This window comes from Pongo abelii, chromosome 14 (assembly GCF_028885655.2).
Source record: "Pongo abelii isolate AG06213 chromosome 14, NHGRI_mPonAbe1-v2.0_pri, whole genome shotgun sequence".
Classification (NCBI taxonomy): domain Eukaryota; kingdom Metazoa; phylum Chordata; class Mammalia; order Primates; family Hominidae; genus Pongo; species Pongo abelii.
The window spans coordinates 111,243,233-111,261,438 of NC_071999.2; positions in this window are offsets into that span (position 1 = coordinate 111,243,233).

An 18,206-nucleotide genomic window follows, 5' to 3' on the forward strand; every position below is an offset into this window, starting at 1 on the left:
TAATATTCATATCTCAAGATTTCTTTCTTTCCTTTTCTTTTTGGTAGAACTATATATATCATCTTATTTTGCTTATTTTGTTTTTTGTTTTCAATTTCAACTTTTTTTTTTTTTTTTGAGACAGAGTCTTTCTGTCTCCCAGGCTGGAGTGCAGTGGCACGATCTCTGCTCACTGCAAGCTCCGTCCCACTAGTTGACGCCATTCTCCTGCCTCAGCCTACCGAGTAGCTGGGACTACAGGAGCCCGCCACCACACCCGGCTAAATTTTTTTTTGTATTTTTAGTAGAGACGGGGTTTCACCATGTTGGCCAGGATGGTCTCAATCTCCTGACCTCATGATCCACCTGCCTTGGCCTCCCAAAGTGCTGGGATTACAGGCATGAGCCACTGCTCCTGGCCTAATTTCAGCTTTTATTTTTAGATACAGGGGGTACATGTGTAGAATTATTACGTGGGTATATTGGACCTAGACAGTAAGCACATTATCATTTTTGATCAGCCTTCGTTTATAACGATGCTTGAAAGATATATTGGATTGAATGTAATTCTAGATACCATGTCCAAAAATTGTCAAGTTAATCGAAGCATCCATATAATCGCCTCTTTAATATTATGCAACTCTAAGTAATTTGACTACACCCTTTTCCAAATTCCAATCAATTTGAATGAGTCATCAAAATTGACATTGCTAAAAACAAATGGACAATATCTCAGCGAATAATAAACCCATGAAATTAAATCAATAATAACAGTTGAAAATACGTACAATAAAATACTTTTAGTAGAATTTGAAACCATTTTTATAAATAAATGTTTGTTTCATTGACTTCAAAAAATAAAATCCTTGAGACTATAGGATTCTTCTGTAACAACAATAAAATTATTTCCAAAAGAACTTATAATCATCATCATGATATCACACTAACAGATTGTTGCCATATTAATATTTTCTCCCTTTTAAATTCCTTTGGTTTATCTAAGAACATAGGGAATTGTATGTCATTATAATAGAGATGTGTATTTCAAAAGGTATTTTGTTTTGTCAAGGAAAAATGCTGCTAGCAGCACCAATAGTAGCAGTATAACTTCCAAACCGGATTCCTCCAAGGAAATGCTTCTGAAAAAGCTTGATTCGTATTGATGTACTATTATGTTAGAGGCAGAATTTTCCAACTGAAAAATGTCTTTTATGGCTTGTAGTTAGTCAAATGGTCTAAGACTTCTTGACCAACCACTTAAGAATCAGAAGTATGGGAATTCTTTATTATAGATCCCTTTATTGTGGAAATATTGAAGTTAAAACTCTTGTACTTCTACATCCTCTCAAGCATTGCAATGTGTGTGTGTGTGTGTGTGCGCGCGCACATGCGCGTAAAATCTCTAGTGGCTTTTTTAATGGCCATCCCTTTGAGCTTTCTCCCCATCATCTCATCCATCAAATATTCTTGGTAGATCTTCTACCAGAATCGCAGTTTTGATCATGTTACTCCTGCTCAAAAATCTTTCAACATAGTTGTATTTTCATGCCATTCTCGGCAGTATTTATGGGCTAAATATTTGACTTCGTCATTATATTATCACATGCATCATTTTGATTTTATTCTCTATCCTTTATATACATGTAACCTCCTTTTTAATACAAACTACCATGCCATGCACCTCCAACAAAATTATGAGTTACCTATGGGCAGAGACTGTGCAAACAAATACACTCCACTTTTACAACGCAAGAATCACACACTTGTATACACACTCCTGCTGAGTAAGTGCTAAACAATATATGAATTTATAATTGACCCGACTAACACAATCAAGAAGCACTGTATTTACTGTGCTTGTATCTTTATGCTGGAGTTTTAAGTATTTGTTTTTAAACTGTATTAAAACTGATATTGAAAATATTATGAAATTGGACTGGTGGAACCCTATGCCTTCTGGAGTCTGATGATTCTAAACTTTTAAAATATGAGTCCTTCATAAAGGGAAAATATTCACCCCATTACCATCACTATCCTATTATAGCTTAAATATACATTGTGGACCGGTATAGAGTATATGGCCCTGGACAACTCAAGAAATCGAGGGTGTACTATGTGAAGTAATTATCATTTGTAAAATATCTCTGAAAAGGAATATTTTGACTTTGTACCTCTTAAATATTTTCATTAGTTTTTTAAAAAAATAATTTAGAGTCACAGAAGAACTAAACTGATAGTATAGAGTTTCCATAAATTTTTCATCCAGCTTTTGCCAAAAGTAACATTTTTTTCCTGGAAAATGGTATTTAATTTCCATAATCTTGGCATCAAAATTGTTCTTCAGACTTGTTTCACTGGTATTTTGTAGTTTTTCAGTTGGCAATGTTAGGAAATACATACTGATTGTCTTCCACTATAAAGACAGAGGTTATTTGCCTACTGATGGAATAAAACAATAATGCTTCTTAAGAATTGTTTTCAAAATTTTCTATCATGTATCTAACTCTATTCTTTATTTTGTGCAGCAATGTGGGGCCAGTGGGACATGTTAACCAACCCCACAAAGATATTGTCTCTGATATCCAGATTGTGAGAAAATCTAAAGGCAAATCCCTTGATTTCTTCAACAAATAAGAGAGAGAAGAAGTTACAATCTATAGATTAAAAACTTAATAAACATATCAATCAATTGCAATGTATGGACTTTGGTTTTTTATCCTGATTTAAAGAAACTAAAAAATACATGACACAGGGGACTTCTGCTTCAGGAAAGATAGAGTAGATATACTTTTTCCTACTCCTCCCGCTAAGTACAAACAAAACAAGTGTGTGCTCGTGTGTGTGTGTATGTGTGTGTATGTGTGTATGGGGTGGGAAGACTACGAAAGATTGACAGAAGAAGGCAGACCAGCTGAGGAACTCCAGACTTGAGGAACAACATGATAATGAGTTTGCTGGGTTTTCTTACGTCTTTATATATTCTAGACTTAGTGTTGAAAAAGCCAGCAACCTAGAAATGCCATTGGGTGCACACAAAGACATTTCCAACAAAAGCCTGCTCCCTCTAGCCAAAGGACCAGAAAATGGGTAACTTAATAAAGCAGAGAACTCTCAGAACATATTTGATCTATTGCATCCAAACACAGCAGAAAAGAATTTTACATCTTTACCCTTACCCATACCAGCAAAAGCTAAGTGGGTATACTAGCCTTTGAAAGTGAAGCAGTATAAGGTATCTCAACATCTCCACCAGAGTGGTATAAGGAAGGCCAAAGAGGAAGTGGTCAATTTCATTCTTGGGGCTATTTACCAGGACCTTCACCCAATGGTATCAATGAAATCCAAGTGAGGAACCTATACTTCTATCCCACCTGGCATTGATAATGCACCACCCCTCATCATATTGGGGTAGTGTCATTGGAGGCCTAGTGGAAAATCAGAACTTTCGTCATTGCCCAGTAGTAACAAGGTAACTTTTACTATGGTGTCATCCACACATCTCCACTTCCCATCCTGTGCAGTGATAATAAGGAGAACCACACAATTAAAGTCAGTGGGAAAGCTGGATTTCTATCTTCACCTGCAAATAACCAGTCCCAAAACGTAACATAACATCTATTTTTCCAAGGAAAAATCACTTCTCATATGAAGCATCAGAAAGCACTGAAACTGAATGAAAAAGACTATAAATGAATGTCAATATCAAGATGACAGGGAAGTTGAAACCATATGACAAAGTTTTTAAAGCAGCAATGATAGAAAAGTTGCAATAAGAACTTAATAACAGGCCTGAAAAAAAAAATAAAAACACAATAAAACCAAAAAACCTCAGGGAGAATATAGGAAATTTCAGCAAAGAAATGGAAGGCATAAAAAAGAATCAAATACAACTTTTACAACTTTTGGAGTCAATGGTACTCCTGAAGGAAGAGAGATTTTGAGAAAACAAAAGAGGTGTGATGACTTGGAACTATGTCTATATAAAGGTAACAGAGAAGATAATACAATAAAAAGCATTATATTTGACACATAAGTATTTAATATATGATCTACAGAAATAGAATTTTAAGGAAAAATCCAAGGGGAGATATTTGAAAAATAGTATCTAACTTAGTCAAAGTGCAACGTGGCTGAAACTAATATGGTCTACCTAATTTTCCAACATTAACATTACCAACGAATAAGAAATACTGGCTTACTAATAGGGTAAGATTTTGTGTAATATGCTACTCAGAGCTCTGGTAGTCAGAATTCTAAAGCTGTACTCTGCAACTCCCATATTCTGGGATTCAATCAAACACAATCTAGGTACTTCTGTGAAGGGGCTTTGCTGATGTAATTAAGGTTACTAATCAGATGACCTTAAAATAAAGAGTTTATCCTGGATTATCTACATGGTCCCAATATATTTGAATGACAATCTAGCAATATATAGCCTTTAAAAATCAAAGACATTTCTCCAGCTAGAGCCAGAGAAATGTGGAAAACAGGAAGCCAGGACATAGATGAGGCAGCAGAAGAACTCGTAGAGATCTGATGTGTGTTCAGGCTTCAGGAAACTGTTGCTGGCTTGCAGATAGAGTAAGGGGGCCATGCATTGAGGAAAATGGGCAGCCTCTAGAAGTCCACAAAGCTGAAATCTTCCAACAACCTGAATAATCTTTGAAGCTGATTCTCCTTTGTAGGCTCCAGAAAAAAATGCAGCCCTAATGACACCTGGATATTATGTTTCCTTTAGGCTTTTGAAACCAAAGCCAGCATGTGCTTAGTCTTTTGACCTATGAAACTCTGAGAAGTAAATGGGTGTTGTTGTTTATCTGCAACAAACATAAGCAAGATAGATGTTAAAATTTGTGTGCAAGGTTGACACATACAGTTCATGGTCTTAGTCACTGAATCACACTAATACACTGACACAACGATGATGGTTTCCAGAGGTGTGAATATGGCAGAGTGGACTTCTTGTAGTAGACTTCCCTTAACAATTCACTGATAGCCATGCAATCCTGAGTAGCAACCTGGAGCAGGATCTATGGGAACAAACTGGGGTCATTAGTTTCAGTCCTTTTCCTCCAGTGTACCAAACATTTGATTTATCACTAGCCAAATCATGATCCTGTGTAAAAGGTCTCGACTTTGATAATTGCCATCATAAATTGATACAGAATAGTGAGAGCTTTAAACAAAATAAAACAAAACAACACTGTACTATTATCTACATCTTTTTTGTGGTTCTTTAGACTTAAATATATATATTGGGCACATAATGTTTTCAAGTGCCTTACAAACTATTATTTAATTTGTATAAGCCTTGCCTAACAAGAAAAAATATCAGGTAGATTTTTAACAAAAAATTATAAGGTTTTTGAAACATATTTTCATGTTACTGTAACTAGAAAATTTAATTTTCTAGCATGAAGCATTTTTAAGCTTTGTCTTCCTTGTCTTCTTGTTATCAATGAAGGTTAGGTAATTAAGTCAAATATCACTTGTATAAATTTAGACAGAGTATAAAGTAATGTGGTGGTCAGTGTCTATTTCCTTTGTTGTATTTATTCTTTCAGTTTCAACATGTGCTTTTCTAATTGTGAGGGGAAAACTAAATTTCTATCTTAGAGTTTAAAAATTAATTGAGATTTAGGAAGTTAAAGTTGCTGTGATTTTTTGCCTGTTTTTTTTATATATATATATATATATGCCTAAATATATATCAGGGTTTACCTACATATTATAAAGAAATATATTTATAAATGAATTATTTCCTTTACATTAAGATTTATGTTACAAATTAGACAACGGTGACAAAAATGATGTGATAAATATACATTAGTTTTTCTTATACTGAAAGATCTTTATAAACGAATCCATGTTTACTGTGATTAACACTGAACAACAAAAAAGTCTAATGAAGCAGAAACTCATATAATGAATAATTTCAAAAATACGATCATAGAGCATATTTAGATGCCCTTTAATACGATATGTTGAAGGATATATTTCCTTTATGTTTGGCTTTTTTAAGCAGTAAATTTTGCTTTTACTCTAAAGAGTTATCCAAGAACACTCTATGAAAAAACGCATGAAACATTTCAAAGTACAATTTTTCAAGTCAACATGAAGACTCTCATACGAACATATAGTTAGTCTGTGGCAAAGATCTGTTTAACTTATTGAACAAGGTATCAGCAGCATCACAAAACTGGTTGAAAAGACAAATGTGAAGGGCTGAACAAACATCACATGAAAGAATACTAGAATAAGATAATGAGGTTAGGTAGAAAACTTGTTGATATGCCCCAGCAAAACCATACTATTCATTGTTATTTATCTTCCCGGATAGACTTACAGGTTAAAGAAAACACAAAACAAAACTAAAAGTTAATATTCAACTTTACATGGTATTGGACTTAATCTATAATAAATACTAAGACAAACAAAGATTCATTCTATAGGGGAAATAAATAAACCCAAAGTGTGTCTGTTAGGCATTGCTCTAGTGTGACACTGAAATGATATGTTATTTCAATTTTGCATAATTTGTATTTAACATTAGGATACTAATTTTATTCTTTTTTGGTTGCTTTGACCTGGAACCAATTTTATTCTTTTTTGTTTCCTTTAACCAGGAAATGGTACTGCTGAGCTACAAGGAAAATATCGTGTTAAGCTTAGTGTATTCCAACTGCAGGTTTGTTGATTATGAAGTTCATTTCACATGTCAATAACAATATCTAGTATAAAGAAATCGACTAGAAATTAATAGAAAAATATCACATGGCTTCCTACATTGCTAGACTATTGTTGAATGATATTTTGTCTCAGTTTTCTGAATGTGTGTGTCTGTTTACATGTATACCACATTACAACCCAAAATGTATTTCTTGTATTTCAGTCAAAGGTTTTGAAAACCGATACTCGAGATTTCTCAAGCTGATTTTCTCCCTAACTATTGCTATTTGATCATTTTTTCTCTGACAATAAAAAAAGGTCTGAGAGGAATTTTAATAAAAAAGAAGAAAGGACATTGAAACTTATGTCGAGGAACCTTGATCTTCTTATCAAAGTGAAAAGCAATTTGAGATTTTTAAAAATATATAGGCTATAAATTTCCTTCTGAAGTCTGTTTCCACTGCATCCCAAAGTTGTGGTAGGTTGTATTTTTGTTTTCTTTCATCTCTAAGTATTTGATCATTTCCCTTGTGATTTTTTTTCCTTAACCAAATGACTATTTAAGAGTGTGTTGTTTAATAGTCACATATTTGTGAACTTTATAGTTTTCTTTTTGTCTTCCTTTTTAGTTTTATTCCATTGTAGTTGAATAACACACTTTGATTTTAAAATTTTTGTGTTTATCAAAACTTGTTTTGTGGCCTAACGTGTTCCACCCTGAAGAACATTTCATGTGCACTTAAGAAGAATGTGCATTCTGCTGTTGGGTAGAGCAGGAGTGTCCAATCTTTTGGCTTCCCTATGCCACATTGGAAGAAGAATAAGAATTGTCTTGGGCCATACATAAAATACACTAACACTAATGATAGCTGATGAGCTAAAGAAAAAAAAATTGCAAAAAATCTCATAATGTTGTAAGAAAGTTTACAAGTTTGTGTTGGGTCACATTCAAAGCCATCCAGGGCCTCATGCAGCCTGTGGGCTGAGTTGAACAAGCTTGGGGTAGATAGAGTGTTACATACTCAACACTCTTCACTACCCTTCCCACATGTTTCTATCTGACTCTCCACTGCCCTTCCCACATATAAATATATATCATATAAATATGTGGTGTATATATGGTATACATGTGGTATGTATATGTGTGTAACACACACCATACAAATATGTGGGAAGGGAGGTGAAGAGTCAGGTTTAGTTGGTTTATAATATTGTTGAAGTCCTCTATTTTCTTAGTGATATTTTTTGTCTATATGTTCTATCCATTATTGAAATTAGGGTATTGATATCTCCAAATAGTACTGTAGAATTTTTATCTTTTTTATTCTGTCAATCTTTGCTTAACATACTTTGGGACTCTATTGCTTAGTGTATATATGCTTGCAAATGTTTTATCATCTTGAAAAATTGACTAATCAACATATATCTTCTTTTGTCACATGTAATCCTTTTGACTTTAAGTATATCTACTCTGATACTAGTATAAAGCTCTTTTTATTGTTAGTATTCAGCTCTTTTTATTGTTACTATTTGCATGAAATATATTTTTCTACTCTTATACTGTCAAACTATTTGTATCTAAAATGACCTTCCTGTAGACAGCATATTGTTAGATCATTTTATTTTTTAATTCATTCTGCCAATCTCTGCCTTTTGATTGGAGGCATTAATCCATTTACATTTAAAAGTACCAATAAGGAAACAGTTAATTTTGCCATTTTATTTGTTTTATGTGTGTCTTGAAGATTTTTTGCCTTTTATTCTTTCTATTTCAGCCTTCTTTTGTGTGTAATTGATTTTTGGTAGTGATTGTTTTTGATTCCTTTGCTATTTCTTTCTGCATATATTTTTACATTTTAAAGAATAAAAAAAAGATTGTAGTTTTTGTGACAATTACTAGCTCCACAATATTTGACCAGTTCCTTAAATTTCCTGAACTCCAGTTTATCCATTGGAAAACATTTTAATTGTTATGAGGAATGCATCAGAAAATATTTAAGTGTCTTTCATAGAGCCTAAGATAGAGTAGGGACTCAATCGATGTTTGTAATGGCTGATTTTGGTTGCCAACTAGACTGAATTAAGAGATACCCAGATAGCTGGAGAAGCATTATTTATTCTCAGTTATGTGCATTAATTATCCTTAATGCTTCAGTAGGCATTGAGTCCAATTTTCTTCTATAAAAAAGGAAACCTAGATAGTCTGACATTTGATTGGAATGATTAAGCTTCCCCAGATATTTATGTAAGGGTTTTTCCAATGAGGATTGACATTTGAGTCAGCGGACTGAGTGAGGAGATCCACCCTCAATGTAGGTGGGCACCAGTCGATTAGTTGGGGGCCCAGTTGAAACTAAAAAGCAGAGAAAGGGTGAATTTTTGCTCATCTCTTCTGGAGTCAAGCCACTTTTTCTGCCCTTGTACATCAATACTTCAAGTTCTCCTTGTTTTGAACTCTGGGACTTGCAGCAACATCCCCTGCCCTGGGCTCTCAGGCATGCACCCTCAGACTTAGAGTTATACCATCAGCTTCGTTGGTTCTGAGGCCTTTGGACTGAGCCATGCTACCAACTTCTCTGGTTCTCCAACTTGCAAATGACCTGTTATGGGCCTCCTCAGCCTCCATAATTGAGACAGCCAGTTCCCCTCATAAGTCCCTTCTCATGTATATCTCTTTATGTATATCCTCTTGGTTCTGTTTCTCTGGGGACCCCTGGCTAATAAAATGTTCCCCTTTTCCTTGCCCAACTATATGTAAGCATAAGTTTATGATAATAAACTATGACATATATGAAGAACTATGTACATATTCTATAATTTTGAGGCTTCTCAAATTAGGTTGTTTTTATAAAATAAAGATTTGACAACCTTCCTAATTTCTGAATGTAGTCACCATCAGCAAAATACGTAAATAAATGATGAAAAGAAGACAGAATTAGAGAAAGAAATAGAAAGAAAGAAACAAAAGAAAAATATTAAAAAGTTATTTGTACCTTATCCTTCCAGTGTTGCAAGCGTTGAGGTCAAAGGCCATGATATATTCCTTTATATTTCCATTTACATTTAACATGACAATATGTACTTAACAAATATTGGCTCAATGAATAAAAAAATCAAAAATCTAACAATAATACTTTAACTGACTTTGTAAATGATTCAAATTAAAGTAAGCATGTTTAATATTTGATCACCTGGAACTTCCTATCTTATATTTATTAACATGCTAATCCTGATGACCCTTAACAACAAAAAAAACCCTTATGAAATTCATTTTTAAGTGTAATATTATAGAGGCATATTCTCCGTGGGGTTACAAGCCCTAGTAATATACATTGTAAATCCTAGCGAGAATGGTTAAAGAGATTCTATTCCCTAGCATGTTAATAACTGAGCACTTACGATCTACACAGCTTAGTAAGTATCTTTTAATTATTCTTTGTTGCTAATGAATAATAAATACAAGTGTCAGGTGGTATAATAAAGGGGATGTTGGCTTTTCTACTGCTTCTGGGAAACTCTGTCTCTTCTAAGGCTTACGTAGGCCAGCAATACCTTTATTTATAAAATTACTCAGCCTACTCACCCATCAATTTAGTAGCTCTTAATAGTCAATCATGTGGTTAGTCATGTGTACCAAGACTGGGTTCCCCCAAGTAACTGGACAATGGAACACAAAGTTAAATTATGCAAATTCATCTGCTGCTGTTTGTCTGCCTCTCAAGAAAGATACAAATTATTCCATCATTGTAGGATTATTTGTAATTCATGTGAAGAAAATAAAGGAAATAGTAAATATAAGTGTATTAGTCTGTTCTCATGCTGTCACGCTGCTAATAAAGACATACCCGAGACTGAGTAATTTATAAAGAAAAAGAGGTTTAATGGACTCATAGTTCCACATGGCTATGGAGGACTCACAATCATGGCAGAAGGCAAAGGAGGAGCAAAATGACATGTCTCCATGGCGATAGGCAAGAGAGCTTGTGCAGGAGAACTCTCGTTTATAAAACCATCAGATGTCATGAGACTTATTTGTTACCATGAGAACAATATGGGGGAAAACACCCCCATAATTCAATGATCTCCACCTGGCCCCACCCTTGATATATGGGGATTATTACAATTCAAGGTAAGATTTGGTTGGCGACGCAGCCAAACCATATCAATAAGGAACAAAGGAAATATACAGGCCAGATAATATTATAAGCTTCTTAACTAAAAATAAGGAGTATTCTTAATGACAGGAATAAAAGCCATTATGTCAGGCACATTTGGTTTGAACTACAGCTCCAAACATTCTGGCCAGTTATTTAACCTCTTATGTCTCAATTTCGCCATCTGCCTAATGGAGGAAATAAAAGTATATAATTTATAAGGATATTGTATATACTGTGGTGATAACAGTAAATGACAGGAATAACTTACTCAGTGGCACAGTGACTGCCACAGAGTCATACATGATATACATATACACAAAGTCCTAGCCCCTACTCATCAATTTGTACCTCCCATCAGAGATGCTATGTAGTGGCCCACTTTGATGCTTGCCCTCCATTTACAGCTTAAAGAGGGGTGTCCCCAGCTTCTCTTCCTCTCTTATCACATCCCCATGAGCAGCTCTCTTGGAAAATAATACACAAATATAAATAAAATTCTTAAGTAAGAAACTTAAATCTCTCTATATGTTCATTCAGAGAGCTTTGTCTTCACATAAGAAAAGTCACACAGTTCGGAATTTTTAAAAATCACATTGCCCTTATGTATCAACATGCTAGACTTGGAAACACCACATGTACATAAATGCAGACTTCACTGAAAATCAAAAAATATGATACGTGTGACAGAGGGGAAAGATTAATGGGCTATATGTAGGAGGAAAGGATGCTAGCTGCTCCAAACTGAGAGGTTGAGGAGAATGAAAACGTTGCTAGTAGTGGCTTCAACGAGACAATAGTCATAAACCCGTTTTTCGTAAACAGGTTTTTTAATAAACCAGGACTCTCCCAAACATCCAGAATACATGATCATCCTATGTATAACATAAAGAGACATGGATTTTAGGCCAGTTTTGCATTTCCTAGCTGCATAACTTGATTAAGTCATGACAGATTTCTAGGACTCTTGCCTCATCAATAAAATAAAGAAGAAATGACTTGTATTAGTCAGGCTTCTCTAAAGGGACACAGCTAATAGAACAGAAGTATATATGAAGGGGAGTTTATCAAGGTGTATTGACTCACACAATCATAAGGTGAAGTCCCATACTAGGCTGTCTGCAAGCTGAGGAGGAAGGAAGCCAGTCCAAGTCCCAAAACCTCAAAAGTAGGGAAACAGAGAGTGCAGCTTTCTGTCTGTGGCCAAAGACCCAAGAGCCCCTGCAAACCACTGGTGTAAGTCCAAGATTCCAAAAGCTGAAGAACTTGGAGTCCAGTGTTCAAGGGCAGGAGGCATCCGATATAGAAGAAAGATGAAGACCAGAAAACTCAGAGAGTTTGCTCATTCCACTTCCTTCTTCCTGCTTTTTTCTAGCCATGCTGGCAGCTGATTAGATGATGCCAACACAGACTGAGGGTGAGTCTGTCTCTCCCAGTCCACTGACTCAAATGTTAATCTCCTTTGGCAACACCCTTACAAACACACCCGGAAACAATGCTTTGCCTCCTTCAATCCCATCAAGTTGACACTCGGTATTAACCATCACACTTGGTGATGCATAAGAATCTTCCTAGCTGTCATTCTGAGATAGAAAAGTATATGTGCCTGTTGACTGAAGAAGACTCACAACCTAGATTGCTGGTAATAGGTGCCATATAGAAGATTCATCCTTCTTAACTTCCTAAAAGCATAAATGAGAAACAAGACAGAAATTTGAATGAAAAGTAAAGGAATGGCGCTGCGGGAGAGAATGAGAATGAGAGCAAGGAGCTGTGAGCAAGCTGCTGTTGGAACAGCAGGTAGGAAGGACACTCTTGTGAGGGAGGTTGGAAGAGTTCCCACTCCTGCAGGATGTGGTATCAGGAATCAGGTGAGAGGACCACAGAGGGAAATGGCTGACGAATAATACCCTTCTGTCTTTTCATTTCTTGCTTTCCAATTAATTACCAAGAACCGTCCTTCTGTCACATTGGAGGAGGTATGTGTGAGCAGATGGAGAGGCCACTGGGTCCTTTGTATCTATATTCTTATCTACAGTCATATTTTTCATTTTCCAATTGAGAGTTGCCAATTGAAGTCTGGTTTCTGAAGCAGAGGAAGTTAGATGGAGCTGTAAGTCTGTTTCAAATGTTTGATGTGTCCCTATGTTGTATGCAAGTTATTTAACTTTATTCTTCATGTTTCAACTTAAATATTTTCTCAAAGAGAAATTTTGTGAATAGTTAGTCCAATGATGGCACCCTGATTTAAATTCTGCCCTTTATCTTCAAAGACTCTATCAAAATCATTTTTAAATATATGCTTAGTGCTTGCCTGCCCACAACTGACTGCAAGCTTCATGAAGCCAAGAACTCCATCTGCCATATGCTCAAAGCACACGGTAGGAGCTCCATAAACACTGATTGAATAAATAAATAAAATGAATAACTATTAGTCAAATAAATAAACTCCTGGGGAGAAATGAGTGAAGGTGTCATAAAATAAATGAAATTCTAACAACACTTGAATTACGGGCTGCAAACACGAGAAGGAGGAGAGGCTTTGTATGCAAAAAGAATTTCTGGCTAAATTTTTATATGTTGCTAATTAAGGAACAGACATCTGTAGAAAAAAGTGAGACACGTAAAATTTGCTTTTGTTTTATTATGAAAAATTCCAATAAGTAGTTTGCCATTATTAGATGATAGATAGTACCAGAGATGTTGGAAAATAGGCCCTATATCAGTGCGAACATCTTACCTTTAAAAGCTGTGAGTTTGACTTATTGGCAGGTTATTTCACTGTGATGGCCAGGACAGGGTTACAATTCTGTTATTAAAACATGCAAAAATGATGGAAAACTGAACGTAAAAATCAGTATTGGTAATGGGTGAAATAATTAAAGTACAAAAAGGACAGAAGGTAGAAGGTATGCACCATGGGAGGTTCCTTTATTTGGAGGTTAGGATGGAATCAGTGTTGCTTTAAGAAATACAGAAAGGGCTGAATGTGGATGTATTGCATGAGGTAATTATTTGTATTATTATTATTTTTCGAAGTCAACAATTAACAATGTAAAATATTAGATATTGTTTCATGAAAAGTAAGAAAAACAGTCAAACAAAAACATAGGAGTCATTAAGGGCCTTTGAGAGTTTTAATAATCAAGAATAGAAAGTCACATTATATAAGATTGTTATGGAAAACAGGTAGTCAACAAAAAAAGATAATAGAAACTGATTTCTCTTTGGTGTAGATTGGAAAGGAGATGCCTCAGGCGTTTAAGCAGGGTCAATGGAAACACTTTCTAAGTACCTATTCGAATTAAATTTGTGTCAAGACACAGAAGTATGAGCTGGTGAGCGGGAAGATGAGATGGTGCTAGCGGCACTGTTGTACTGTGAGTCTTTGTTTCACACATGTGTAATGAACGGCCACATAAGAAGCACAACTTATAACATCAAAGTGACTTGTGAGACTACTAAATGAATGTTTTCTCTGGACACATCCAAATTACATCCTAATTGTCTGTATTTTGAGGTTGGCTTCTTTCATAGTAGGTAGTTTACAGCTGGAAAATGCATCTATTTATTTTATATATTGATATATATATTTTTAGAGATGGAGTCTCATTCTGTCACCCAGGCTGGAGTGCCGTGAGGCACAATCATAGCTCACCGCAGCCTCCAAGTGCTGGACTCAAGCGATCCTTGCACTTCTGCCTCCGAGTAGTTGGAAACACAGGCCACCATGCTCAGCTAATTTTTAAGTTTTTTGTAGAGATGGATTCTTGCTTTGTTGCCCAGGCTGTTCTTGAACTGCTAGCTTCAAGAGATACTCCCATTCTGACCTCCCAAAGTGCTGGAAGTACAGGTGTGAACTACCACACCCTGCCAAAAGATATATCTATTTAGGATGTCTGAAAATAAATACAAGGTGAAGGAAGCCCTGGTTATATGTTTAAGTGTTCCAGAAAATGGCTTTTATGATGGGTTTCAATATTCAAGTCATTTATTTGAAGGGAGAAGATAATTTATGAAAGATAAAACAAAGAGAGAAAGAGAGAGAGAGAAGGCATAGGTACAGAGGCCCCAGACTCTATTGCAGCTCTAACACCTGCAAAGAGAGAAAGGAAAGGACTTAGCACTGGGCTGGCAAAGCCTCAGCCTGCAGCGCAACTAGGAGAGCAGTGACCAGGATGAGAGGGGGGCAGGAATGACAGGACACTCATAGGCCAGCCAGGCCCGTCATGGGCCGAGAGATACCTGGGCAAACCTGGTTTCAGCATAAAGGCTGTGATCATTCTTGTCGTCATTTGTTTTGGTGGCTATAACAAAAAGGCATAAACTAAGTGGCTTCTTATAAACAACAGAAATTTATTGCTCACAGTGCTAGAGGCTGGGATGTCCAAAATGAAGGCACCAACAGATGCTGTTTTCTGGTGAGGGCCCACTTTCTAGGTCAAAGATAGTGCATTCTAGCTGTGTCCTCACAGGACAGAAGGGGTCTCTTTCATAAGAGCACAACTTCCACTGAAAGCCAGCCTGACTCAATCACTTCCCCAGAGTTCCGACCTCTGAATACTATCACATTGGGGATTAGGTTTCAAGCTATGCATTTGCAGGGGACACTAAGATTAAGGCCAGAGCAATTCGATAAGGTACTGCAGTGGAAGGCCCTCAGCAAAACGTGCTCCTCACATGAGAGTCTCCGGGGTGGAGAGAAGAGCAACTTTCTCCCGTGACCACCACCAGCCAGGTCAGTAGGATCTGTGCTGTTAACCTTCTTAAGGGATGACCTGGTCATCTTAGGGTCTTTCATGAAATACCAAATTCTCCAATGCCAAGCAGGCTGCATGGTTCAGACAGCAAGCCCTGTGGATAAGTGACAGTGGTGCTTATCTACACATTCAAAACTTCATTCTTGAATTGAAAGGAATTCCACGGACCATTTGGGATGTCCTCCATCGAAGTATCCCCATAGAATTTTATCTTCAGAGCCTATTTTTAATATTATAATTCCTGTGACATTTTCACCAATTGTTTCACTGACCTGGTTTGAACTCCCTTGAGTAGTTGTATGTGATATAAACATGTCATGTTGGAAAACAGAAATAATAACTACAATGGAAAAGCTTTAAGGATACTTAAATTCAGGTTGTAGATTTCCCTGAAGATTGAAAAAATAAAAAAAAAAAAAGAAAAGAAAGAAATGCGAAGTTCAATTGTTTTGAAATACGTGTGGAGTGACTGCTGTAAGCCCTTGGTGGTAGTAATTGTGTACTTTGGTGCTTCTTCAGTTTAACTGTTATGTCACCTGAGTTAAAAATGATAGACATTTTGAATTCCAAGCTCTATTTTTGCCCCTTATTCTATACTGTGCAAGAAAACTTCTTTTTCCCCATGATATGTTTTCTATTCAAAGTGAGTGATGCCATTCAAATGGCCAACCAAATTTTCTTCTTAGGGAAATAAAATCAGGGGAGGGCACCTCATTTTGCATGACAGTTCCCAGGTGCTGCCTTTAGGGCTGGCACACACACGACACGTGCAGGAAGCTGGTTCTGGTTAGCACCCCACTTGCAGTGGGGATAATTGGCACATTTGCTCGGCACACACCTCTGCTCCCCACTCCGAACAGAATGCTGCTCGCCACTGCTGGGTTCCTGCACATTTTTGGATTGCTCTGACCCTGATGAAAGGAAAAGTTGCTAACAGATATGAGTGAACAGGTTTGTATAAAGGAATGCCTGTGAGCCAGCTGGCCCTGTGTTTGTTCACTGCAACAGGGACAGGAACCTTGCATGGTCTTAATAAATAGAATCAACTGACTTCATATGTGTTTTGGCACTAATCTAGGGCCTATGGCATCATTTCCTGGGGTTTAGTACAATATTAATAAAAAGGACTATTCCAGATTAGGCACAAATCAATGCTGTATTATAAAACCGTTTTAATTTTTTACTAAAAAAGCAGATGAAATGGGGTTACTGCTGTTTATCACATTGCCTTGAATATCTGTACAAGGTTGAGATTTGCTTTATTTTTAAAGTCGTTACTGGTTTATGCTTATTACTTAAAAGAACTATTTTTTTTCTAGATGTCTGAAGTAAAATATGGTACATGCCCACAGGTTTAGCATTTGGCTTTGAAGCACACTGAATTTATTATATTTGTTTGTGCAGCTTCTCTTAATCTATTGTGACAACAAATTAGACTCTGATTTAAATTAAAGCAAATTGCAAAATAATTATGTGTTTTTCTTTATTTTTCATCTTCCCTTTCCAACCTAACTGCCATCAGACAATCTGGAAATAAATAAGACACCTTAGGGAATTTTCTTTTCATTAAGGATTATCTCTGGGAAAATAAAATAAAACTATTTTTCATTAAGGTCTTTAAGTTTATTCTTCATAGTATAATAAAATGCTTACTAAAATAGGTAAAAATAACATTTTCTCTCTACCAGCATTTTTCAATTTGTTTCCCCATTTGTGATTTTACTCTGTTTTCCTGTGTTGTGAGATGGATTTGGAGTAAGATGCAGTGAGTGAAACAACTTTGTATTATATGGTAGGAGAACAGCAACAACAAAAACAGTGAGTTAGGTTTTTTTTTCCTTATTCAAAAATAACAATTTATCTTGTTTTTTTGGCTTCAAAATTTATACTGTCACCTTATTTAACATGCTTAAGATTTATTATTAAATGTTCAATCAATTTAGGCTTAAAAATGAAACAAGTACTAGCGGCCAAGCTTGAGAAGCAGGTGCCTAGTGCCTGGTCAGCCACATTGCTTCCCACCCCCCACTTCCCCATCCCTCCCTTTCCTTCAGCCCCAGCCTGCCTCCCCTGCCCACCAGCTCCTACACAGGGATGCAGCCTTTTAGGCTGCTGTAGAAGAACACTTAATCAATGAGGAGTAAAAATCTGGAGAAAGTACTTTTTGTTTATGACCCATGCGCTAGAATAGCCTGTTCTGAACACATAAGTTCCTTCCACATAAGTGGGTAAGATTTCAGTAGCCATTGTTCTGGGAACACGCACACTGGATGTATACATCCACCTTATGGTAGTCAATGTGCAACATCCAAAGGCCATGCTCATCTTGCTTTAATCTATGGAAATGAGAAAGGGTAAATTCAAGATGTGGGCTTAGTGGGAAAAATCAACATTGGAATCAAGATCAACCGTGAATGAGAACCAGTCAGGGCCCCTTTATTGCATTAGAGAGTAGAATTTAGTGTCAAACCCAAATCTCCTTTAATTTGCTGTGGGGTTTAAGTGATGGAAAACTTCTTAGCTCAGGACATGGACAATGAATTTAACAAACATTATTCCAAGCCGACTGAGGCTTTGGAGGAGTATATACACAGGTGTGCACTCAATATACACAGGCGTGCACACAATTTCCAGATATAATAAG